The sequence below is a fragment of the Stegodyphus dumicola genome, chromosome 7 (genome assembly GCF_044657685.1).
Source record: "Stegodyphus dumicola isolate Sdum_Otavi_A_Nest chromosome 7, ASM4465768v1".
NCBI lineage: Eukaryota > Metazoa > Arthropoda > Arachnida > Araneae > Eresidae > Stegodyphus > Stegodyphus dumicola.
In genome coordinates, this window is record NC_140774.1 from 56,718,361 (window position 1) to 56,745,511 (window position 27,151).

Here is a 27,151-nt window from a genome sequence, read left to right on the forward strand (position 1 = left end):
CCACACAGCAATTACAGGGCTTGAACAAAATCGAACTTTGTAACTGAACAAGAAATGATATCTGTCTATAGAATTAAAGAGAAAGTAATTAGCACAAAAATCGAAGGAACTTAAGTAAACAAATAAATACTGAGCCCCACCCCCCCTTTTTTGTGTGTGTGTGTGTGTGTAAATTCTGACACCCTTGAGATCATAAACGCTTCATTATTTCATAAATCACGATTTCATATTTTTAATTTTTGCATGCCATTTTACTAGATTTAAATTGATGATAAAATATCCGAAAAAATCCCAAATCCGAAATCGCCGAAGTCCCGACGAGTCCGGATTCCGAACTTCGTACATACAGGGATATTGAATATCAGGAATCGGAGCAATTACTTTCATAGAAGGCTATAATCGTCAGGAACCGTGGGTGGCAGTCAAGGAAACTGGAATACAGGTAATAATAATTTATAGGGGCACTGAAATTTTCTTCGCTCAAAGAGCGTCATGAACTCTTGTTACGATGACTTCAAGGGAAATTTAGATTTCAGAAGGAAGCTATGCTTTACTAACTGGTACGGTAATACTCAATGGGTTTTTTTTTTTTTTTTTTTTTTTTTTTTTTTAATAAAAAAAAAATTTACAGTCTGATAAACTAAATGTGCTTCCAGATTTTCGCTTTCCCAAAGAGATACATGAGAAATTTTTGATTAATATTACTTTACATATTTCATATACAAACGTCCTGGCACTTCTACTTCAACAATAGATGGATTATTCAAAGTTAATTTTAACAGACAGGCCGTTAAAACTAATAATTGATCATTCAGTTTAATGCTCAACCTCAGTAACTGCCATGGAAAAAACATCAGACGTTCGGATTTAATTGGTTTTAATAAATTAGGACGCCATTTCACCACAATTCGCTAAACCTCGTTGAAAATAATCTAGTTTAAGGATTCTAGAAACCTCTACACACACTGTGTTCCCCCCCCCGCAAACTTGTACGCGAATTATCAGTACGTCGTATCAGCCTCCCCCCAAAAATAAAACCTATATTGTCTCAAACAGTTTTACTTTCTCTTCCATTTCTTTAACTAGAAGTTTCAAAAAAAAAAAAAAAAAAAAAGGATGGCTTGCTGTTTTACGTTTAAGGAGGACAGGCGAAATATCTGCCATTTATTAAACAGTGTGACAGTTACCTCGATATGAAAACTATATGCGGATTTATCCAGAAATTCATGGCTATGCTATTTAGCTACGATTACCTGCATAAAGGTTAAAATCTACGAAAGTTTCATTATTTTTAAGTAAATTCAATTTTAAATACTATGCTACAAATAATTCATTTAAAATTTTATAAATCATTCACTTAAAATCAGAAATTGTGTTTAAACACAAAGAGCAATCTAAGTATTACCCACACCTTGCTGACCCATGATTCTGCCAAGTGGATAAGATCGCTGAACACTAGAAATTCGTCTCGGTTTTTTTTTTATAGTTAGGTTTTTTACAGCTGTTACCACGAAAAACGTATATATATGGTAATTTCCATTGTTTAGACAATTTCACGAAAGCATTATTTGTAAGGCAGACAAACTCAAATGTACTTCGTCACACGCAGTTTATCAACCATGCATTAATTAAAACGAACAATTTGGAATTCAGTATTATTTTAAAGCCTCGGGAAAGAAAGCCACATTTCTGGCTCACAATTTGAAATTTACAGTTGTAATGCGATCTTCTGTACAAGCGTGATCAGATGTCTCAAGTGTCTAATAACAATCAATGAATACAATCCTATCTTCATACACTGCACTGCAAGAACTTTAAATTAGCTAGTTAAATACTCAAACTGCCAGGCAAATGTGCTGGGAGATAAAGTATGTTGCTTATCCCATCTGGCTAAGTTCAATGTGATTTGGTATTCTGCCAAGATATACTTCCAACAAAGGGAATGTGGGTTGGCATTCAAAATTCTTAATAACTAGGTCGTAAATAAGGACAAAACGGAGCGCTGCTGATTCATTCTATTTGAACGTTTGTTTTACATGGCTCAAAAAAAAAAAAAAAAGTATTTTTTTATCATTCAGTTTTAAATTGACGTTAATTAACTCGAAAATTCTATGTATTTCAAAATCTTTCTTCAAATAGTTGGAATAAAATGAAATCACTTAGTCAAGACAAAATAAAAATTGGAAATATATAAATAAAGGTAAAAATAATCATCGCGACATCTAATGAATGACAGAGAAAGCATTAAAAAAATGTAAGATAAGGCTTTTATAATTTGGGATCAAAATTGTGAATGTAGAATAAATCTTTAAAAAAAATCTATCAATTCACCAAGTGAAAAAGATTAAGGATAATTTACGCAGAACTTATTAAAACGATAATTAAAAGATCACCGATGATTAGCAATGAAAGAATCGTATTGATTTCTCCTTCTATTAAATAAAATTCGCGTTCTTACAGCAAACGTTTGAAGCACTCTTAGAAAAAGTACAAGTAACTCACACTGCAAAAATATGAGAATTTTAAAGTATGATTTATGTCTTTTTTACATTTAGCAACAAACTAGATTTTCAAATGTAATTTATACACATCCATTAGCAGCTCATATCTTACAAAAAAAAAAAAAAAAAAAAAAAAAACACTCTACAGGAATAAATCATTTGATCTATCATTGAAGTCCGTAGCAGTGTTTATTCCAGGTGAGGTGTTCAAATAGAAACCATGTACTAATTGCAATTCGTATAGATAAATACTACAAAAACAAAACAAAAAATGGGGAAGGCACAGGGATGTTGAAGTGGCAAAGAAAAGGAAGAAAACCGCACACACTGGTAACACCAGCCGATCCAGTTAGAAAAGCATGCTTGACTTTTTAAAGTACACTAGAAGGTTCCTAAATTTGCTGCCGTATTCACAAAACCTGTTTCTGAACCGCGCGGACGAAATAAAATTCTTTTTTTGGTAGTGCATCGGCCCAAATTATCAATGGCAGAGTTCACGACAGTCCTTCATTCTGTAAAGAACAATTTTTGCTTTATCGGAAATGAAACTACCGGAAGAATAAATACAATTAACAACAGGTGAAGGGGTTATAATGCACCTTGCTTTAGTGAATCTATAGATTTCAAGCAATTTTTAGTGGTTACATGATTATTTGTTTTTGCCAGTCGGCAAATTTAACTAAGAACCGCTGATGTGGTTTAATTTATGCTCTAACTTTTAACTGGGATACATATACTCCAATATATGTGGCTAATGTTCTGAAGTAATAAAATTAATCTTTTTTTTTTTTTTTTTCCAAGCTTTACACATTTATTTTCCTAACGCTTAAACCCTTTCGTCGTTATCGGTAACGTACTATCAAGATTCAAAAACTTCTGACAGCCTGCTTTAATATTCTATAAAATCTACCAAGTGCCAGACTTCAGGCTTTACTTAGACAATACATAATAAGAATATTGCAATGCTGATGTTAAGAATTAATTGGTCAGTATGTAGATGCAAAAACCACTCTTGTATTTTCGATACAGTATGTATTATTAATGCAAATTATATTTCATTTAAAATGCACTATTATAACAAGTATTTCCTGCAAAAGACAACACTTCTTATTCAAATTTATTTAAACAAAGAAGTGCATTTCTTCTTTTTCTGTGTAAGTAATGCATTTGGGGGGGGGGGGCATGGGATAAAACCTAGAGCATTCTTACTGAGTTTACTACAGATTTTCGTTAAATTATTCATATGTCACCAACTTAATAAAATTAAATTGTTTATCAATTCAATAATCAAATAAAGGAATAAAATGGAGAAATAAAAAATTCAGTTTCTTTCAAAAATGACCTTAGCATTATGTATCATTCTGCACTATTTATGTCTTAACCATTTTAAAAATTAATTTTGGAATTCTTTAAAAAAATCTCGTATTTTTGCACATCGAAAATTACAATTTAACAATTTGCGATTTTAGATGAAATGACTGCAGTTTTTTATGCATTACGGCTCAGTAATTATATGATCCATTTTATATTTTTAAACTTAACAGTGAAACAAATACATACAATTTTATATATTTTAAATATTGTAGCAGGATTTAGAGGCCTCTTGAAAGATGAGTGCCCTGATGAAATCCGGTCCTGCTTGTAAGTAGTTGCATCTATAAAAAGCAATTAACAAGTTGTTTCACATTCAAGATGAAGGGATTTTTGGCATTTTAAATTACTGTAATGAAACTTCTTGCAGTCAACCATTTAAACTTCCAATTCAAAACATATCCAGAAAATCTGAACGGTTTCAGATTTTAAATTATGGGGAATTTATTATTTAAAGGGACATTTTTTAAACATTTTGTGTGTTACATTTATTTATTAAATATCATGTTCTTTGCGCTTAAACCATATAATTCAGTTCAAGGGCAATATCGCAAAAAAATTTTAAATTGAGCATATCTTTAGAATTTCCGATACACTGTCTCTTGCGCTGGAGATAAAAATGTTTTTTTGCACAACATTGCCATTGCTCGCTTTGTTATCCTTGAGTTTGTTAATCAAGAATTCGTTAAAATTTTACAAATTATGAAATCTATAATAAAACAAACTCCAAATTTGTGCTTCCAGATGCCCATATTCACAGTAGGATTACATCATTCAAAATTTGATGGCTCTAGGTACTGTTGTTTTACTACAATGCAAGAAATATACATACATTTATGCAAATTCTTCATTATTTAATTTCTTCAAATACAGTGCGATAATATTTGGTGGCAACAGTCTGAAAAATGAAACGGACATACAGAGTGATTTGATGGAAAACGAAAACAATAAGCCTCTTTAGACTAAAATGTACATAAAATTGATGTGAATACCAAACCCAAAAAAAAAAAAAAAAAAAAAAAAAAAAACTATATCCAATTTCAGAAATATATTGGTGATTACGAAACGTATATTTAAGATGTTTGTTTGAATTTTTATTTTACTTTTTGTACCTTTCATGCATATTTTCAAAAACAGAAGTCATACACTCAAGAAACTTTCATGACGCACTAGAAAGCTTTCTTGTCTCATTAACTTTATGTTGCAGACTTGGAAGAAATTCTACATTCAAAGAGTAAGGTGGAACTGATAAAGGCCCCTTTCCATTGCTGCGTATGTGTTTCTCCAATCAGCGAGCAAATTCACTTTTATTAACATCTGCAATCCGGTCGATGTGAGGTGACGGATGAAGTTCAACTATGTTCAACTTCTGCAGATGTGTTGGGGTTATGTGGTAAAAAAGGAGCAATCAGCTGTTGTCACCAAAAATTAATGGTGGCAGAAGTAGTAATGAACGCTGGCTTAGGGAAAGAATGTTTTGCTAAAAAATACTTATTTCTGAATTAACATTATAGCAAGCAATCCGTGTACTGAAAAAGACAACAATCAGCTCAATTTAGTTTAAAAAAAAAAAAAGATAACTGCAACTACAGTACTAGTTTGCAGAGAAAATCAGGCGAAAAAAAATGCAATTCAAAGTCCATGAAATAGCAAAATTTGTCCTGACAATTATTTCCTAGGTCTGCATACACATTTACCTTTAATGAAAATGAAAGTATGACTATATCAAACTGCTAATGCAAATCAGATATGGTATTAAAAGATTTTTTTTTTTTTTTTGGCCTTTTGAAACAGGTAAAAACAAAAAACGTTAATGATAAATTAAATTTGATAGCCTTTTAAATATTCACTGCATTAAAGAGTACGTTAAATTTGTATTTCTCTATTTATAAATATACCTTTTTTGGCTAAAATACATTTGTAAGCACATGGAATATGTTTTTAGCAGCACGTTTAGCTTCAATTGGAATGCCACTTTAAAAGATAATGTTGTTTTGGAAGAAATGTCCTAGAAGCTGAAGAACAAGCTCTGGTGAATTTTTTTAGACGATAGCACACTAAAATAGGACCAAAAAATTAGTTTTAAGAATTCATTTACTTGATGATGTATATAAGCCAAAATTGCATACACTGCCCATATGATGATAGCTTAGTGGTAAAGTTGATGGTAACATGGTTTAACTTTTGGGGTCGTGAGTTCGAATCCAATACGCGGTTTCCACCCTGTCTGCAACTTTCTTAGCTTCTTGTTCCAATTTGATCAATACTTGTATTTTATAATTTATTTCTATTATTATGTGCATTAAATATAATGTTTTATTTATGCTCTTATTTATTTAAATTTTCCCTACAAAAAATTTAAGCATGCTCCCTGTACATATATATATACATATTCGTTTCACTTTTCGTTTCACTTTTATGTGAAAGTACATACATTTGCTGAGACTTTGGGATGTTTCCGGCTCTAAACTTTCACTAAAAATTCACATGAGACAGTATTAATGCACTAAAAATTTAAAAAAAAACTTACTATAATAATTGCTTTTATACTCGGTCCTCTCCAGCAGACGCGCAGGAATTAATTAAATATTCCATTTTCTTTACCTAATGTGTGTGTGTATATATATATATAAAGAGAAAAAGCTTATTTTTATAACTAACTTCTATCAAAAGAGATATGAATTAAAAAATTTTAAATTAAAAATAATAGTTTATGGATTATGCATAAAATATAACTGCTAATAGTGCATTTTAAAACAAACGAGATTTCTAATAAATTATCCAGCTATGACCCTAAAGAAGTTAAAAATGAAGAAATCAATGCTAAAATTTTATATATTACCTGCTTCCTCCTCAAATTTGGGCATATTTTAAAAACATACAATCTCACTTTACTTCCACAGTTCATAAGCAGAAGTAAAAATTTCCAATAACATGGAATTTAAATGTCTTAAGAATCAAAATCCTATAAGTTAAATACAGAGACATCTGGTGACAATAAATGCAATCGACCACCAAACTTCCATACAACACAATGGTGTAAACGATCATCCGTCTGCGTATGCATTTCTCCCAATGACACAATGCATTTGCAACACACTAATGGAAACGGGCCTTAAGACCATTGAACATTTGCATTCATATCAAACTTGACTTTTGGTGAAAAAGATGCTAGAATGAGGCTTTATATATCTCTTACAGTATTAAATGTTAACGCAAATTTAACCGAAAAATAGTTCCACTTAGGAAATCTGTCAAGAAGCCATCATATTTATGGCCAACAGATCTTTCATGTGTTTGCCATAATCAAATAACCAATCAATCATATGTAAAATTGGCCTGTAAACTTGAAGCAAACCAATAACACATCAAATATACATATGCTCATAAAATGGCAATCAAGCGGTATAATTTTTAGTATTTTCATGACATTAACTTAACAGAGTTGCAGTTAATAAAGCTCTTAATGCAAAAAAGCTACAGTTTCAATTTAATTTTAAATGCTGTCATTCTTTAAAAGGTTATTTATAAGATGCTTCTGGTCTTGACAATACAGTTATGCAAACAATCGTGCACTACTAAAAATAATCAAGTAAGTTTTTATTTTAGAATTCAGTAACATATACCCTTTCATTTATTTTTCCGTTATACAACATGAGTCTTTAAAGACTTATGAAGATCTTACATGGCCTTGACATTTTTGATTTAACACTTCTAAGGTTACGGTAAAAAAAATCTAGTAATTACATTATGTAACTAATATTTAAAAAATCTGAAGTGGACATCCCATGACTTCCTTGTGCAGCCTATTAAATTACACATATTTTTTGCCGCACTTCATTTACAGTTATTTCTGAATTAATTTTAACTTAATTAACCGATTCCTCGAGGCAAGTTGAAAATGACATCAAAAACTGAGATATTTATTATTCTGGTAAATTTTTGTCATATGAACATTGTTTGTTGGGTGCTGAATTTTTATTATTTCATAAGAAGGATTAAAACTTTCCCAAATAGTCGTATAGAAACCAAAAGACAGCATTAAAAATTATGTTATTTGTCAAAAAAAAAATTAATTTTAACTTGACATGGCCAAAGCATGAATATTTAAGCCATTTAAAACACTTCTGTAATTAGAAGTATATGAGTATACCCAACAACTACAAAAATAAAGGCAGGTAAGGACTTTAAAGATCAGTAAGGGGAGTGGGTATATATTATATAGTTTTGGTTCTGTTGATTGAAATAAAAAAGGGAGGTACACAACTTAATGTTATAGCAGTCCCATATACAAAATTTCAACATACTATGGCTAATTATTTTTGAGTATGTGAGGTAAATATCTAGGTACAGACATCAGAAAAAATCCATTTCCAAAATCCATTTCATTTTCAATCCATTCTACAACTACTTTGGAATAACTTATTCTGTTCGTACATACAAACACCATGTAAAAAAATACTCAAAATAGATATTCTCGTTGAGATCAGAAAATTGAGATTTTTAGCAGTTACAATACTTAGTTTACAATTATATATATGCATATACTCGTAGTTTACAATTATACAATATCTGAAAAACAGGCAGGTTTCCAAAGACATAGATGCGCAGTTGAACAAATAGTACGCTTGTACCTAGAGTAAAAGATGGCTTCCAAAGAAGGCAAAGTTCCTTTGCAGTATTTGTGGAGTTTAAAAATGCATATGATAGGGTCTAAGGCAGCTGGACTGCTTAAGAAGCTGATTTCCTATGGCATTCCAGGCTATTTATTTAAATGGATTAAAAGTTTTCTTGATTGCTTTATATGTGTACAGTACGGTCATGTTGTGTCAAGTTATAGTCAAACCAAACAGGGTTTACCCTGAGGAGCTGTTCTGAGCCCGATTCTTTTTAATATAATGATCAATAATTTAATAGACACTATTTCCAGTTCTGTCCGAGGCATTAATATTTTACTATTTGCTGATGATGTGGACAGAATCTGACTACTACAGAATCTGACTTTGCTTGCCTGGATAGCATCCTACAACAGGCCTTAAATATTCTTAACACCTGGACTTGCAATAATAATATGATCATAAATACGAATAAAAATACTTTTCAGTTGTTTTCCCTCAGTACAAAACATCATGACATCCAACTTCAGTTTAACGACAAAGACCTGAAATAGAACTTTTGATCCTGTATACTTGGGTATTCACTCAGACCCAAAATTAACTTGAACAAAACATGGTGATTCAGCCATTGATAAAAAGGATATGCCAGATATCAAGACTATTGAAACGTTTAGCTGATATCACTTCGGGATCGATCCAAGATGTCTTGTATGCAGCCTATAAAAGTTATGTTCGCCCTGTTGTTGAATATAGAAACGAGGCTTTGACAACCACCTCAGACTCTGATACAAACAAGTTTAACCTATTCCAAAACAACATTCTGCGATTGATCAGTGGTGGTGCTGAATCAACCTCCATAATTGCTATGGTGCTATGGAACTTCAGACTGAACTAGAACTGTTAAGTGAAAGGTGCTGAAGGGGGCCATAAACCTCCTTGAAAAAATAACCTTTTAAATTATTACAGACCAGCAAACGAAAGATTAAAAACCCACAGTTCCCTCCTTTCTACTGTCCACGATCTTTATGGTGCCTAAGATATTCCTATACCCAATTGCCAGGTTTTTCTTCAGGAATGAAATCCTGTTCTAGATCAAACCATGTTGGAGTGCCCCCTGAATCTCGCTTGGAATGTCAATAAACAGCTCTCCTCACAAAGTGAATTAAAAAGTGCTCCTCTCGTAACTATATATAAAAGGTAGGATTCGAAAGTTCCCGGAGGGAGTCTATAATGTAAAAAATATTATGAATTAAATTGCAGAAACATATCATCCTTCAAAATAAGACCCTTGTGCAACAACACACTTTTGCTGGCGCCTGTAAAGTTCATCGAAGCACGTCCGGAATCAATTTTTTTTGCCATGTCCTTTAATTCGGCCTGCAATGCACATTTAACTTCATCTGATGATTGAAATCGACGACCCTGCAAGCGTCTTGCTAGTTCAAGAAATAGGAAGAAACTGCAAGGTGCGAGATCAGGCGAGTAAGGAGGATGAGGCAAAAAAGTTGTTTTCGTTCTGCAAGAAGATCATTGACGAGTCGGGATCAGTAAGCAGGAGCGATGCCATTCAACAGTACCCATGACTGTTCAGCTCACATTTTTGGTCTCTTCTTCTGGATCAACTCATGCGAGTGATGCAGGATTTGGACGTAGAGTTCTTTGTTCACAGTGTGTCCTTCAGGGATAAATTTCAGATGCACAAAGCCCTGGAATGGAAGCCTCTAGCATGACCTTTCCTTTAGAGTAATCTTAGCAGAATTTCTGCTTGTGTGGAGATTTCCATGTTGCAGATGCTCTCTTGGTTTGCGAGTCATACAAAAAACACTATTTCTCATCTCCAGTAACAATTCTGCCAAGTAGGGAAGGATCTTTGTCAATAGCCGAGATTAAGTCTCCCACGATTTCCATTTGAATTTCCTTTTGGTCTACGTTTAACATGCAAGGAACGATGTGTTGACACACACTATGCACGCTAAGATCCTCAGTTAGTATTCGCTGACATGTGGCCTCTGATATCCTAACTGATTCTGCTATTTGACCAATTGCTTACTGCCTGTTCGCACGTACCGCCACAAACACCTTTTAGACGTTTTCATCAATGCGCGAAGTCACGGGATGGCCACAGCGCTCGTCGTCTTCAGCACTATCCCTACCTTCTTTGAAATGATGATGCCACTCAAAATCTTGTGTTCTCGATACCATTTCACTTACATACACATACTTCAACATTTCAAATTTCTTCATGCTTCAACATTTCAAGTCTCTGTAGACTTTTCCAAGCAAACACATAATTTAATATTGATTCTCAGCTCAACTGACGCCATTTTTTTCTATTGCCGGTTACTAAATGCACCTGCCTACTAAAAACGCTTTCGACCACATGATTTGGTACAAACCACTTTCAGAAAAAGGGGGAGAACATAGTAACACAAAAAAGTTCTTGTGGTCATACTACTGCAAAAAATTTTTACGTTATAGACTCAGTCCAGGAACTTTTGAATCCTACAGCGGAGTAAGTGATTGGTCCTGATGATTGGTTCCATGTGTTGGTAGAAGGCGCTATAAAAAATGCTGGTGCTGGAGCATACTCCAGTACTTTCAGTATTAGCTATCCTGTTGCAAAATACTATGACAATTTTGATGGAGGATTGTGGAAATATCATTTGCAATTGATAACTTGAAAGACAGTCCTGATACCAATATTGTGTTTCTCATTGATTCACAGGATGCTATACTGTCACTTGTGATTTCAAAATACAATGGAAATGCACATATCCATACTAGTAGAACAAGGCTTTAGAAACCTTTGCCCTCCGATGGATTCCAAGCCATTGTAGCATTTTTGGTAATGAGCAGGATGATAAGACTTCCTACAGCTGGTTCTCTAATGACTCAGCCTGATTCTCGTCTGCCTTTGCTTAACATTAAAAAGATTATAAATAATACAATTAAGAATAATAGAATGTCCTTATACAGAGATGCAGTTGTGGATAAGAGATGGAATATCCTGCTTAACAAAAAGAAAAAAATTCCCAATTCTTTGCCTTGATCTGTTGAAGTTGCTTGTTTTTGAATGCTAACTGGACATGATTATTTAAAAAGGCATTTATGTCATACTGGAACCAAGGATTCAGCTTGATGACCTTTAAGTCACCAGGGTGACATGGATGGCGACCCTCTCCAGAACTGCCCCATTGTTTTTAAAGTTTTTTAATGACAACTCTTTTGATGCTAGTTTTAATTTCACTTTCATTTTACTCGGCTGCTTGTCGCTTAATGGCAGAAGTGCCACAGTTGGGCGTAAGAAAAAAAAAAAAAGTTTACAGCATCTAGTTTTTACTTCTTTCATACAAGGAAGTAAAACCTAAACAAGAAATATTATAATACTACCTGCAAATACAGGGTTAAACTATACATTTAATTTCATTGCATATGATGGGCACTAAGGCAACTCCATTTGCCACAAGAAAGAAATGACTTCTTCAACTTATGAAGCCTGTTAGCATGCTATCATGATCTGTGAATGGTCCCCAGTTCAGACCTCGACATTAGTACAACAGCAATAAATATCATCCTTTAATGGTGCCTTCATACAATTTTAGAGCATTGTTCTCTAAGGATATATAATTCTGTATTAATTTAATTAAGTCAAACAACAAAAATCAGCATTATATTTGCGAATTTTTGTTGTTTGACGTGTTATTTTAACCTAAAATATAGTTCTGCATTTGTATTCGGTAATAAACAAATACAGATAATGCCACAAAACTAAAACCAGTTATAAATGCAGCAACATCTGCAATGTGATCGAATACAGGGCCAGCACAACCAGTGCAGCTGCACCAGGCTGCAGAATTTAGGGGCAGTAAACATTTTAGAATTTGGAAAAACATCAAGCAACAAAATATAAGGGTAGGATTTTTTTTAAATTTAAGTCATGCATAGGGCAGCAGAATTCAGGGATGGCGATATTTAAGAGAAGCACAACAGCAACGGAATTTAGAACCTGCAAACAGTGCAAGTGGCAAAATGCCTAGTGCTGGCCTTGGTCATAATAAACGTGTGCATGAATTTTACACACACGCTCAAACAGCCCCAGAATCTGTCAGTGAAATAAATACCAATAGATTGGGAAGTCAATACAAGTTCAAGAGGTTTCCTTTTTCCCCCCAATTGTTACAATAGGAGTTATCTAGCAAATTTTATGCCCATCAAATGAAAATTGTTAGATGGCAGTAGAACAGCCAACTCCAACTGGGGTCAACAATAAGACAATGGTACAATTGAATTTGCCGCAATGTGAATTTGTTTGGATTGCCATCTATATTTCAGAATATCTATATTTCTATATATATCAGAAACATTTTTTTTTTTTTTTTTTTTTTTTCAAAATGCTGCTTGAAATTTGTTAATAGTTTGCTGACTCCAATGGGTATAAATATGCACTGTTGCTCTACTTGCATCGAGGATCTTTCAGATCATAGCATGATAGCCAAACAACCACTGCAAAGCTGTTAAAGAATGCCTTGTAACAAATGATGTCACCTCAGTACTATTACGAAAATAAGAAATAAGACAGTGCCCTGGACAGTAAGTTCTCTAAAGCGCTCGACAATACCAAGAAAATTCAAACTTTTCTTTTCCCGTGAACTATTAATGTATAATCACTTTTACAATCATTATCAATGCTGTTGCACATTATTCCTGAAAGTTTCCTTTTTTGGACATTTTCTGTTGTAAACAAGTTTTACTCACTTTTTCATAATCAACAGCAATAATACTACATTAGGATTACTTTTCACCAGTTTTACACCCTCGTGATCACTCTGATGTCACTCATCTGTAATGGAATTGTATTTAGCAGTATCAGCTGCATCATGTTACTTGATGACCTTAAGCTCAAATACAAAACTTATTTTAAATGAAGTTAATTATGTTCACCCTCCATTTTCCTTTGCAAAATATAGTAATATCTTACATTCATTTTAAACATGCAGCCATAGTTTTGATTGTATACTTTTTTGGATCATACTAGCTATAAGAGATTTTTTTCTACAGAGATTTTTACAATGCCCTCCCTCCATTCTGCCTGCGTTGTTCAAAGATTAAATTTCTTAAATTCCTATTCCAACTTTCATATTAGCTACAGCCAAATCTCCATAACCAGGTTCGATCCTTGCTGGGGGAAAGATGATGCACAGCATGTGGGTGACGTAATGTTTATAAAAACATATTATATTTCTGTAAAAAATGGTGGCCAATTTTAATTTGTGTGTGGGCAGCCGACGGTCTATGATCAGTACTGTTCGTAACAGACATTCCCTGGTAATTACTGCATCAGTAACAGCAATGTGTGCATATATATATATATGCATATCTTTTTTCCCTTATTTATTACTTTATACTTTCATTCCAAAAATTGATGACGTGTATACGAGCCAGTTTCACTTGGAAAGTCCTCCCTCCCTTCAGGCAGATAGTTCTCGTGTGCTTTGCCATAATCGAACAATCCAATCCAAAAATTGATGACTTCAGGTTTCATAAAAAATTACTTTGAAATTTAAGGAGTTGAAAATAGCACTGCAATGCCAAATTATTTTGTGAATTTTTTTCTTCTAAAGCAATTGAGCAGCTAATTATTCCTAGACACACAGAATATTACACCACAGAAATATTGAATATTCCAAGCAAAAGACTTTTCTTGCCATTCAGATATTTTTTTTTTTGATAGATTAATAATTATCCACATCTAAGTAAGGGTCGCTCACTTTTCATGAGAACTGAAGCATTAACTACTATGCTCACGAAGGTAGCAAATAGAACTTTAACAGTGAAATCAAGAAAAATTATACCCAATATTTAAAAAAAAAAAAAAAAAAACATGAAAATATAAAAGGGGGACCAAAAAGTATTTTTTTACATTAAAGTCAAATAAATAAGTTTTCAACACTTTTTTTTTTTATTTTTAATCAACGATGTCCCTCACTATAAATAACCTTTTGCCATCTAGTCTGCAATTTTTCAATACCGAGTTGATAAATATCAATTAATTTTTGAGAAAAATATCTCAAATCATCCAAATTTTTTGTTACATACAAAGCGTTGCAACGACTGGAATAAATGTAAGTCCGATGACCCAATGTCAGGCGAGTATGGTGGATGAAGCAGAACTTCCCACTCCAATTCATAAATTTTTTTCCAGGTTTCATCTAGTGCAGTGCAGTCTTGCATTATCATGTTGCAGAATGACACCTTTTCTGTTGACAATTGCTACACACTTTTGAATTAAAGACTTACTCGAGCCAACTGTTCACAGTAACATCTGGAATAACAGTTTGTCCAGGTTCAGCATTTCAAAATGAATGATTCAGCAAATATTCCACCAAACAAACAAAAGCACCTTTTGGGTATGTAAACTTGGCTCAGCAATACTTCTGTCGCAATTCATTCAGAGGCAGCCATAGACTTTTGCATTCTGGATTATCATAGAGAATGAATTATTCATCGCCAGTCATCAAGTAATCAAAAAACGGTTCTGTATTATGCCACTAAAGCAATAAACTGCATGCGGATAAGCCAGGAAATGACCAGTCAGTACCTGCTTTATATCAACATTATTTATAATATTCATTTTCTTGTTTCACTTTATATTTTTCATTAACTCTTTTCTTCTTATTAGACGACTCCCAGTAAAAATTCCATTCTGTATAAATCCAGTTTTCCATTTCAGCAATGGTCTTATTTCTTGAATCTTAGATATCAAAATTTATTGGTCCCATTCTCAAGTGCCGCCATTTTAGCAAGGAACTGTATTTATAATTGCATAACTGATAAGAAAAGCAACAACATAAATGACATTTATGATTTTTAAAATAAGTTATAAGTATGGTATGGTTTTGGCAACTGGCAATAAACTTAAACATAAAGCAGATATGTCTCGTGTCCAGGAAGGTTTATCTTCTTTCCCTTATGAAAAAATATTACTGCAACATTGCTTTTGTATACCAATTCAAACCTTGATATAACCCAGAATTCACCTGTTTAAAAACAAATCTAAAAAACAACTTGTTTTAATGACTTCCATCTCGAGAGTTCTGTCAAGGAAAGATATTCCTGCAGATAATTTTAAAAAGTGCTAAGCTTAACTTTTAGTCAGCTACCACATTTCACGATGATAATGATAGCCACTAATGGATTTTTTCAGATATTAAAAACAAAAGGTAAAATTCTCCCAACTGATGGAATGAAAAATTGTGGAGAACTGATAATTAATGAAGATGACATAACAGAAGTTTTCCACTGTGATAATACTAAAATCATCAATCAAAGAAGGATACGAAAATTTTTATCATTGCTTGAAATCTAGAAAATACCATTAGCAATAATGATGAAAGTGACAAAGTTGTTGAGAATAAAAAATTTTGATTGACAATTCAGCGGGAAATCTTGACATGGCTATTACAGACATGGACAACAGAATAAGAAATTATGTCTACCTAAAAATTAATGAGAAAGTATTAACACAAAAATTGAAACAACTTACAGTAAAGGAAATGTTTAATACAGCAAACGGTTAGAGTAGAGAGAAGGGTACACCTTGTATTACCGCGAATTTGTTCTTTCCCAAATTGTTTCATTTGTGGTAGCCTGAATACTTGAATGTTATGGAAACCCTATTATGACGTAATTGGTTGCATGATTGCAGTAAATTCGTAAGGGCGGTTAGGATGTATGTTGCTTGTTTTTTGGTTTAGATGGTAAAATGGCTTAATGTGGTAAGATTAATTTGAAGTTTCTGTACGATTTGGGAAAAGAGCATTACTTGACTGGTGTGTAAATGAAGGTTTATGGAAACGTGTATGGTCGAACGTCAGAATGGCGCTATGGAGGATATTTTTGACTCTTATTTTATGAATTTATGTGGCGATGTCAGTATACAGATTTATAGTTTAGATAATTTTAGGAAGGTTTTTCGATGCTGTTAAGGAATTTTGTTTGATTGAACACATGTTAATCCATAAATAAGGCAAGTGGATATTTCCTTTGTGTAGTGCAAAGATGAAATTCCTTTGTTATGTTATTTCATTGTTTGATTTAAAATGTAGTTTATTGAGATTATATATATATTTGTTGGCTGCTCCTTTGATTTTTTAAGTGAATATAGTTCAATGTGTACATGGACAAAGTCAAGGGAGTGTGCTATGCCTATTTTGTGCAATTCTCTGTTTTTTTTTTAAGTGAAAATAGGTCGACGTGTACAAGGATAAAGTCAAGGTAGTGTGCAATGGCAAGTTTATGCAATTTTCTGATGTTTTTTCAAGTGAAAATAGGTCAACATATACTAAGATACCCAAAAATCGGTGCTACACAAAGCCAAAATAACAAGACAAAGAATCGCACAAACTCAATATCCATGTACTCCCAAAAATCGCTAAGGGGTACCATATATTTTTACCAAGCAATTTTTTTTTTTTTTTTTTTTTTGTAAATTGATTCCCTTAAAACCATAGATGGTTCTCCATTTTAAAAGCAACTATTTGACATTTTTAATTTCATAATTTCTATTGAAGATCTAAAATCCGGAAATGCCCACCAATTTCGGATTTCGCATTTTCTACTGGATCATTAAATTTCTTAGAATAGATGTATTTAAATACATATTCAAATTCTAAATCTTCCTCTTTCCATGCATAAAAGATTAGAATAGCATAATGCTCATAATGTTGTTACATGATACTATGAAATATATTACAATGGATTTCCTTCATAACATCTTATAAAGATTTACACTTTCTAAAATCACATGCAGCTTTATAATTGTAATAAGACACATAATATTTATTTCCCAATTTGCTATTTTCAACCTTGTAATTTATATGTTTCATACTGTTTGTTCTCAATTATGAGTCAAGTTGAAATTTTGAAGTGTTAGAAGAAATTTACGATGAACAGACAATGAAAGCAGAGTCAACCAATTACAAAAGTATAATGAAGTACTGCACATACATAATATATATATATATATGTATAGTCTGATTGCAGTAAATTGGCATATGCTTTTCATTTTTAAGTAGAGTCTAACAGGTTAGGAATGCTTAAAGCAGATGATGCTCAGCAATCTTCATTTGATTACAATTTTTACATTTACTAATGATTATAACTTTACCATCAATTTCAAATTATCATTTCAAACAAAAAAACAACCTAACAATACCAAATCAGGATACCACTATGGTTCTATTACCACAAAAATATTCTCTCTCGTCATATTACAGTAAGATACATTAAAGAACTTTCCCTGGTTATACTGATAGTACATAATGTCAACATTTTTTACTTCCTTGTACGAAGTAAAAAGGAAGTATTGTAATCGCGAAAAGTTTCAGGCAGCATATTTCAACGAAAATATCCATTTTGACCCCTATCGAATGCAATTTAACGATGTTTTTGCATCATATCTGTACGTAAGGACAGAATAAAATACTCTTTTCCTTCAAAAAAATTATAAAACTGCTTTAAAATTAATTCTGAAGAGAATTTTTCGTGGGGTCTGTACGAACGTATGTATCTTGCATAACTCAAAAACGAGTAGCCTCAGAACGTTGAAATTTTGTATATAGGACTGCTATAACATGTAGATGTGCACCTCGTATTTTGGTTGCAATCGGCAGCACCAAACGTATATAAATATATTTATATATATATCCACTCTATTACCCGGCTCAGTGATCTCAGTTTCTTTACTCTTATATGTTTGTAAATTGTACATTTTTTGCTTTAAAAATGATTGAATTATGTTGTTTTTATCTTCTGGTTAAGGATTTTATGCCTTTAGTAAATCTGTGTGCAATATTTTTAGAATTATCAGCAATTTTAAAGTTGTTTAATTGCCACTAAGCATGTTTTTAATGGCGGCCATTGGTGTTTACATTTGAAACAGGAGACTGGTGGATTTGTTGCCAATCTAGAGAAACTTAGCTTCGTAACAAAAAAGATAACGCATTCATTTATTATTGCCAATTAAATCATGCTTAATTCTTTCTGGAATTTTTTCGCGGAAATAAGTGTTTGAGATTTAGGTCTTTACAATATGGTAACTGGTAGTTTGGCGACATTTTGGAGGCGATAAAGGTTACTACCTGGCACTTTGGTAATAATGTGAGCAGTACTCAGTTCCGATTACGCATTATTTTGTGTGAGGGAAATGAGAGATCATGGGATATGTCATGTGATATTAATGGACGAATTACGGTTCTTTAATCGGAAAAGGGGGGAAATCGGGAAAAAATCTGGAAATTTTGTATTTGGCTTTATTCTGTGTTGTGTGAAACAGTGTTCGTGAATATTAATTTAATGTATGTGCTCATTTATATTTTAAGTAGTGTTTTTGAATTTAATTATATTTTAATTAAATGATAGTTAGTTATTTTGTGAATTTTATGTTTGTAGGAATTTGGTATACGTTTTAGTTGAAGTAAACGTGCATGGAAATAATTTAAACATCTGACAATAAGTATTTGTAATGGTTGCGGTATGAATTCGTTGGTGACGTGGATAATGTAATAGATGATTTAGAGGTAAAAGTTTTTGGATATTTTATTTATTTTATATGTGGAAATGTTCATTACTTTTTCGCGATCAGGTAATTTCATATATGTTCTTTTTACCGGGTTTAAAGATTGAGAAAATTGTCATGTATTTCTAATTTATGAGAAAAAAGCAGTGTACATGGATATAGTGAAGGGTGTGCGCAATGCCATTTTTGTGCAATTCTGGGATGTTTTTTTAAGTAAAAATAAGTCGACATGTACATGGTTTAGTGATATTTTAATTAAATGATAGTTATTTTGTGAATTTTATGTTTGTAGGAATTTGGTACACGTTTAAGTTAAAGTAAACGTGCATGGAAATAATTTAAATATTTGATACTAAGTATTTGTAATGCTTGCGGTATGAATTCGTTGGTGACGTGTATAATGTAATAGATGATTTAGAGTTAAAAGTTTTTGGATATTTTATATGTGGAAATGTTCATATTTGGAAAGGGTAAATACTTTTTCGCGATCAGGTAATTTCATATATGTTCTTTTTACCGGGTTTAAAGATTGAGAAAATTGTCATGTATTTTCGTGAAATTTTTCTAATTTATGAGAAAAAAGCAGTGTAAAAAGTGGATATAGTGAAGAGTGTGCGCAATGCCATTTTTGTGCAATTCTGGGATGTTTTTATAAGTAAAAATAAGTCGGCGTGTACATGGTTTATGTGTATGTGTTATTTTGAAAAACGTGTAAGGAGTATGGTATTGTGCACTTTTTCCCAATTTTGCAGTGAATATTTGTCATGATTAAGCAGTTTTGTTAGATAAAATTTCTAGCATAAGTGTAATTCGGCTAGTAGATTGTTGGAAGAAGTGTTCAGTAGATAAAAAGAAAAGAAACATGTCTTTACTTCGTGAAGACAAAATGGCGGCGGGAAAAAAAAATAGAGGGTTGCTGTAGGAGAGTTGGTTGCCAAATTTTCGCCAAAAAAACGTTAAGTTACCATAATGTAAAGATCAACCGAGATTTACTTCATAATTTTTAATATAGATATTTTGAGTTTTTATATATTTTTGGCTTCTCGCGAAGTGAGAACTGAATTAATTAAATGAGAAATACTCAATCGTCAGTGAAAAACCGTTTCAGTTTTGTTTTGTTTGCTTAATTTCTTTTATACATAGTTCTAGTTTTATTATAGTATTTGAATAGAATATGTGGCAACGATTAGATAATTCTTTAAATGATATACATTTGTGCATTCTGAGTTATAATATGAATGAAATATAATACTGTTAAGTAAACCTAGCGCCAGAGTGTCGCTATGGTAAACAAAGTGAATTTTAAAGAATGCATTTATTCTATTATGGTTTATGCGCTGTCGGCGAAGTAGTTTTAATTCAATCTAATAAGTTTAAATAAAATGCAAGAAAAAATGCATATAATTTAATAGTCCATACAAGGAAGTCATGTGGTGTACACATCAGATTTTTTTTTCTTACTTTGATGGTGTCTGAATGCAGAGATTTTTCTTAAACACATTTGCTAAAAATACAGTCTTGTCTAGAGTCAACCAGTCTTCTTTTAAAATTTAAAATACCTGCTCGGCTCAGACACCACACAAGAGATTCGGACTTTTTTCAGAAAGTAATATTGTTGCATGCATATGCTTAGAATATAATACGAGAAAACATATACAGTACAAAGTCTGTAATCCGGACGTCCATTATGCAGAATAATCTATAAACCGGACCTCAACGCCACAAACTTTTTTTTTTTACTGTATAATATAATCATTTAGTAATTTTCTTACTTTGCAAAATAATACATAGTACAAAAATTCTCCATCATAAATATAGAAAATGTACAGAATTATGTTAAGTAGGCCATGTTGACCTATGTTAAGTAGGTCAGATTAGCATAAAAAACATGACATTTAAAAAAGCTTACAATCATACAACAAAGACGCAAAATTAATTACAAATATAAAGCTGCATTCCCACTGGTCCGTTAGGATGAACAACGGCACCAAGGGAAAAAACGCTTGCCGCGTAAGACAGTTCACACCAGCCCGGCAACTTTCATTTAAAAAGTTGTTATATGCTCACGCTGGATGGCGCTTCATATCGGAAACTTGGGGGAAAACATGAAATTTTTGTATAGTATTTTGACTTTTTACAATTACATTTTTTAATTAAATTGGATTTAATTTTTGCTCGATTAAAACTTATTTTATTTCTTGCATTGTATAAGAAGAGAAGCAGAATGCAATGGTTTATATTAATATGTGAGCGACAACTGCAGCAAGGAGATGCAAATAATATAATTGTAGAAATGCACTTGAAGAAAACAAAATTTCGGTTAATCTTCGGATTAGGATAACTTGGCGATTGTTTGGCGACCAACCCTGCTACAGCAACCTGCTAGGGCTGATCTTTAGAATATGGTAACTGGTAGTTTGGCGACATTTTGGAGGCGATAAAGGTACCTGGTACTTTAGTAATAATGTGAGCAGTACTCAGTTCCGATTACGCATTATTTTGTGTGAGGGAAATGAGAGATGATGGGATATGTCATGTGACATTAATGGACGAATTACGGTTCTTTAATCGGAAAAGGGGGGAAATCGGGAAAAAATCTGGAAATTTTGTATTTGGCTTTATTCTGTGTTGTGTGAAACAGTGTTCGTTAATTTTTGGATCCCATGGCCCTAACTAAAGTGAATTCGAAATGGGTATTTAGTGGGATTGAAAGGGGTAGTAATAAGTGTTTCTTTAAGGTTGTGCGAGATAGAAGTAAAGATGTTTTATTAAGTTATTTATTTTACCTGGTACCTTGCTGTGAACTATAAGTATGATTTTAAAGATCCTGAAACAGGCGCACATACGCCTGCTTTTTATTTGGCGGATAAATAAGAAAAGTTTATCGGACACGTAATCAAGATTCTGAAGAAGATTAGGTAAGTTAGTATTTTTAATTATTTGAGGATATTACTTTTATGCATTGTTCTAAATGTAAGGTGGAAGTAAAGTAATTTGGTATTATTGGGAAAATTGTTATTAGCAATGATTTAGTTTAAAGTAATTAGGATTGTAAGCTAATTTTTATTAATTTAATGTATGTGCTTATTTATATTTTAAGTAGTGTTTTTGAATTTAATTATATTTTAATTAAATGATAGTTATTTTGTGAATTTTATGTTTGTAAAAATTTGGTATACGTTTTAGTTGAAGTAAACGTGCATGGAAATAATTTAAATATTTGACACTAAGTATTTGTAATGTTTGCGGTATGAATTCGTTGGTGACGTTTATAATATAATAGATAATTTAGAGGTAAAAGTTTTTGGATATTTTATTTATATTATACGTGGAAATGTTCATATTTGGAAAGGGTATATACTTTTTCATTATTAGGTAATTTCATATATGTTCTTTTCAACGGGTTTAAAGATTCAGAAAATTGTCATGCATTTTCGTGAAATTTTTCTAATTTATGAGAAAAAAGGAGTGCACGCACATGGATATGGTGAAAAGTGTGCGCAATGCCATTTTTGTGCAATTCTGGGATTTTTTTTTAAGTAAAAATAAGTCGAAGTGTACATGGTTTAGTGATATTTTAATTAAATGATAGTTATTTTGTGAATTTTATGTTTGTAGGCATTTGTTATACGTTTTAGTTGAAGTAAACATGCATGGAAATAATTTAAATATTTGACACTAAGTATTTGTAATGCTTGCGGTATGAATTCGTTGGTGATGTTCATAATATAATAGATGATTTAGAGGTAAAAGTTTTTGGATATTTTATTTATTTTATATGTGGAAATGTTCATATTTGGAAAGGGTATATACTTTTTCGCGATCAGGTAATTTCATATATGTTCTTTTTACCGGGTTTAAAGATTCAGAAAATTGTCACATATTTTCGAGAAATTTTTCTAATTTATGAGAAAAAAGCAGTGTACATGGATATAATGAAGAGTGTGCGCAATGCCTTTTTTGTGTAATTCTGGGATGTTTTTTTAAGTAAAAATAAGTTGATGTGTACATGGTTTATGTGTATGTGTTATTTTGAAAAACGCGTAAGGAGTATGGTATTGTGCACTTTTTCCCAATTTTGCAGTGAATATTTGTCATGATTAAAAGCAGTTTTGTTAGATAAAATTTCTAGCATAAGTGTAATTTGGCTAGTAGATAGTTGGAAGAAGTGTTCAGTAGATAAAAAGAAAAGAAATATGTCTTTACTTCGTGAAGACAAAATGGCGGCGGGAAAAAAAAAATAGAAGGTTGTTGTAGGAGAGTTGGTCGCCAAATTTTCACCAAAAAATCGCCAAGTTACCATAATCTAAAGATCAACCCCTGCTAGTTTTTGTTTGGACGCCATTTTGTTTTCACGAAGTAAAGGCTTTTTTTTTTACTCAACATTTTTTTTCCAACAATCTGCTAGCCGAATTATGCTTATGCTAGAACTTTTATGGAACAAAAGTGCTTAATCATGATGAAGACTAGATGCGAAATTGGGAGAAAGTGCAGAATCGCAAACTGCTTGCCGCGTTTTTACGAATTGCACATACACGGTATCATCCATGTACACGTCGACCTATTTTCACTTAAAAAAAATCCCAGAATTGCACAAAAATGGCACTGCGCACACTCTTTACTTTATCCATGTACACTGCATATGTCCTAGCTAGTAACCTTTATCGCCTTACCAAAATGTCGCCAAACTACCTGTTAGCATATTCCAAAGAATAGCCAAAATTTCTTCTAATTACTCTAACATGACACCTCATCAATTCAATGAATTTCTAGACCTCATTGAACTATTTATTCAAAAACAGAACACTAATTTTTGTTAGAATATTGCAGAAAAGAGTCATTTGAAAAATAGGAATAAGATATCCCAGAAAAGGATCGTTATATATGTCAAACGCTGTATATATCTAATATATTTATGAATTTGTTGTATGATAATTAAAAAAATCCTAATTGCTAGATTTTATTTTGGAGAGTAAATTTTTTATGGGGTAATGCTTCCTTAAATAAACTTCCCTTAATTAGTTTAAATAATGCATTAAGAAGTATATTTTAAAATATATGTAGGATTTACAGCATTACTAAATTAAATATCACACTTAAAAAAAGCAGTTATTTTTAAGTTAATAAACAACAGCAATTTAAAAAAAAATACTTTAGTTTCTGCCTTACGTAAGTAAATATTATTTACCCTAAATGTAACAGTAATTAGTACTTCAATCAGTCATTCATATATTAATGAACAGCCACTATCTAAAGGTTTATTTTATAAGGTGACTTTTATCTAAAACTCATTGAAGTAACTGCATTTTAATACTTCTTTTTTGTGTTAAAAATTGAATTTCACAATTAGCAAATTTGCTAATGTTCATGCAAAAGTTCTTTAAATTAATGAAAAATTATCAAGATTAAACCTTTCAAAAAGTAGTCATCCATGTTAAGAAAAACAAATATGAAGTCATTAAAATGCGTAGCAGTATTCCATAAAAATCAGCTACATACTAGTGAGCTTCTTTTCTGAATAAATAACAGTTTTCTTAATTTTTTTAAACAAATGGTTTACTCGTCACCACTTGTTTAAAATTCAGAACTCGATAAATTTTTTAATTAGATGAAACAGTAACTTCATACTAATACCAGTATCGCTTTTGCTAGTCTCGTGTCAAATGAATTAGAACCAGATCATAGTAGTCAGATCTTCTTATGAATTATACCAAAGGCTTTTTCTCAAAAGAAGGATAATGCACACAATGTCGAATAAAAATTAGGTTTATATGAACGATGAACGACATGGAAAATAAATGCAAGCTTCTTGTGTCTCACCTCAAAAAAAAAAAAGCTGCGGTTGATTTACACTCATGTCCATTAATTAAGGATAATGCCAGTTCCTGGAAATAAAGCTTCAGAAATAAAACAAACGTGACTTACTCATAAAGCACATTTTTAAACAAAAGATAAAGAACAAAAAAGATGGTGTATATAGGATTCCATTCATAAAAACTATGATTTTTGCTTCCCAAAAACCAAAAATATCTCCCTCGCAAAAGTTTAACATGGCATGGTTGGTATGAAGGTTAATACATTGTACGTCTCCCAGACGATGAAATACAGTCTGTACAAAGTCTAGGCATGCTGATTATCAAATTATCGAGCTGCTCTTGGGAAAGATACTCCACTAATCAAACAATACTCTCCAGAGTTCCAGTACATATGTAATAGGTGCTTGATGGGCTGCAATTTGTTGGCCAAGTATGTTCCACACATACTCTATCGGATTCAATTCAGGTGAGAATGCTGGCCATTCTATACGGGTATATTATATACTATTCCATTCTATTCCTCATATTAAAGGAATTCCTTTACGATGTTTCTGCAGTGAGGACAGCGTTGTCATATATAAGCACAAATTCTGTGCCCATAGCACACCACCTAAACAAACGTACGTGTTCTAGAATGATATCTCAATACATATGGCTTGTCATGGTTCCGATCTGAACACACAGAGCTATTCTGGAGCCCAGTTTAATTCCACCTTAAACGAGCAGTCCTGCACCATTGTAACAGTGCCGTTCAATGATGCTGTCTTAGTGGTTGCGTGTACCTGGAGTTCTTCATATGAAATTCTGACGTTTGAATCAGACTGCAAGCTGAACCTGGGCTTGTCGAAAAACATCGCATAATTCCACTATGACGATGTCCACATTGCATGTTTCTTACTCCAAGCTAACCGCTGGAGACAAGCGAGTTGCCGTGAGCGAAACACATTTGACAGGCCTGCCTGTAGCCCAATCTGTCCCAAACGTCTGTACACGGTTTGTCTTGAAAGTGTCGTACTCGTGGCTAAAGATATCTAGCAAGACAGGTCTGCTGCTGTGCTCCGGCTGCTTCTTTTGGCAGTTACTGCCAAATACCAGTCGTCATTCGGTGTTGTAACTCATTGAATCTTTGCCAAAGCCTAGAGATGACACTTTAGGCTATTCCAAGTTCCTCAGATACTTCCAACTGAGAGCGCTCACATTTCAGAAGGCCGATATTTCTACCACATAAAAAATCATCCACACACGTCCTCTGTGTATAACTATTCGGCTGAGGCACTGAGCGGCTTACAAAAAGCCTTGTGAACAATTTTACTTCTCTGCTACCATTCCTTAAATGCACTTCTCTTACACTCTCGTTACTGTGACGTACTATTGACGTCATCTAATGGCTTCCTGTAAAATACATATTATTCTTGAAGATGTGTGCGATAATTCTACAGGTGAAAATTTTACTTTAGAATGCGATTTCCATGTGATTCTGAGTTATCCTTAATTTATGGGCATGAGTGTAAAAAAAACTCATGTATTCATACCATCATCAAAGGAAGGAAAAAGCAAAGCCCGAACCTGCAATACAAGTCCCTAGTAAAAGCTGAATTTTCTACTTGCGCATGTTACCTCCACGCTAAGGTATCTTGAAATTAAAAATCTGGGATTTCCAAATCCATCATTATTTTCTCACAACAATATTGCTTTAGATTATTCTGTAAAAATTATCAACCATATATCATTTATAGTTAACTATTAATGCTTATTATTGTTAATAAACTTGAGAATTTTCCTTTAAATAGTTTATAAAGCTATTTATTCTATTAATATATGCACTTTTTTTCATCAAGAAGAATTTTCGAAAGTGAAATCATTTAAAAAACCATGGAATAAACTGGATGTTTGAAACAAGATGACTGAAACTGATGTGTCAAGCATAGCTTTTATGTCAGAACCCATGCCCATATACACACGGATTTGTAATTTTGAAATCAGACAGTCATTTTCTTGATTAACATTTCTTCTTGCATTTAGTACATCTATTTTTGTCATAATGAATCATAATGGAACTGTGAGTTTACTCTTATTTGTATTATGTTTGAATGTACATTGAAATTCCAACTGTTCTTCGGCAAACTTGTTTCTAACTAAAGTTAATCAAATCCAGAGTAAATTACAAAAAGTCTGCTAGGATTTTAACATTTAAACACCTTCTTCTATAAGAAATTTAAATCAAATTAAATATTTCAATGTGCAAGAAACGCATTAATATGGAATTTAATG

General features: G+C 32.4%; 1 protein-coding gene across 5 annotated transcripts in view; it reads right to left on the minus strand.

Annotated features, from left to right (window-relative positions):
* The window catches only part of LOC118202739 (tropomyosin-like), a 191,869-nt gene that overhangs the window by 62,238 nt on the left and 102,480 nt on the right, over window positions 1–27,151 (minus strand). The gene's annotated exons all lie outside the window — the stretch shown is intronic.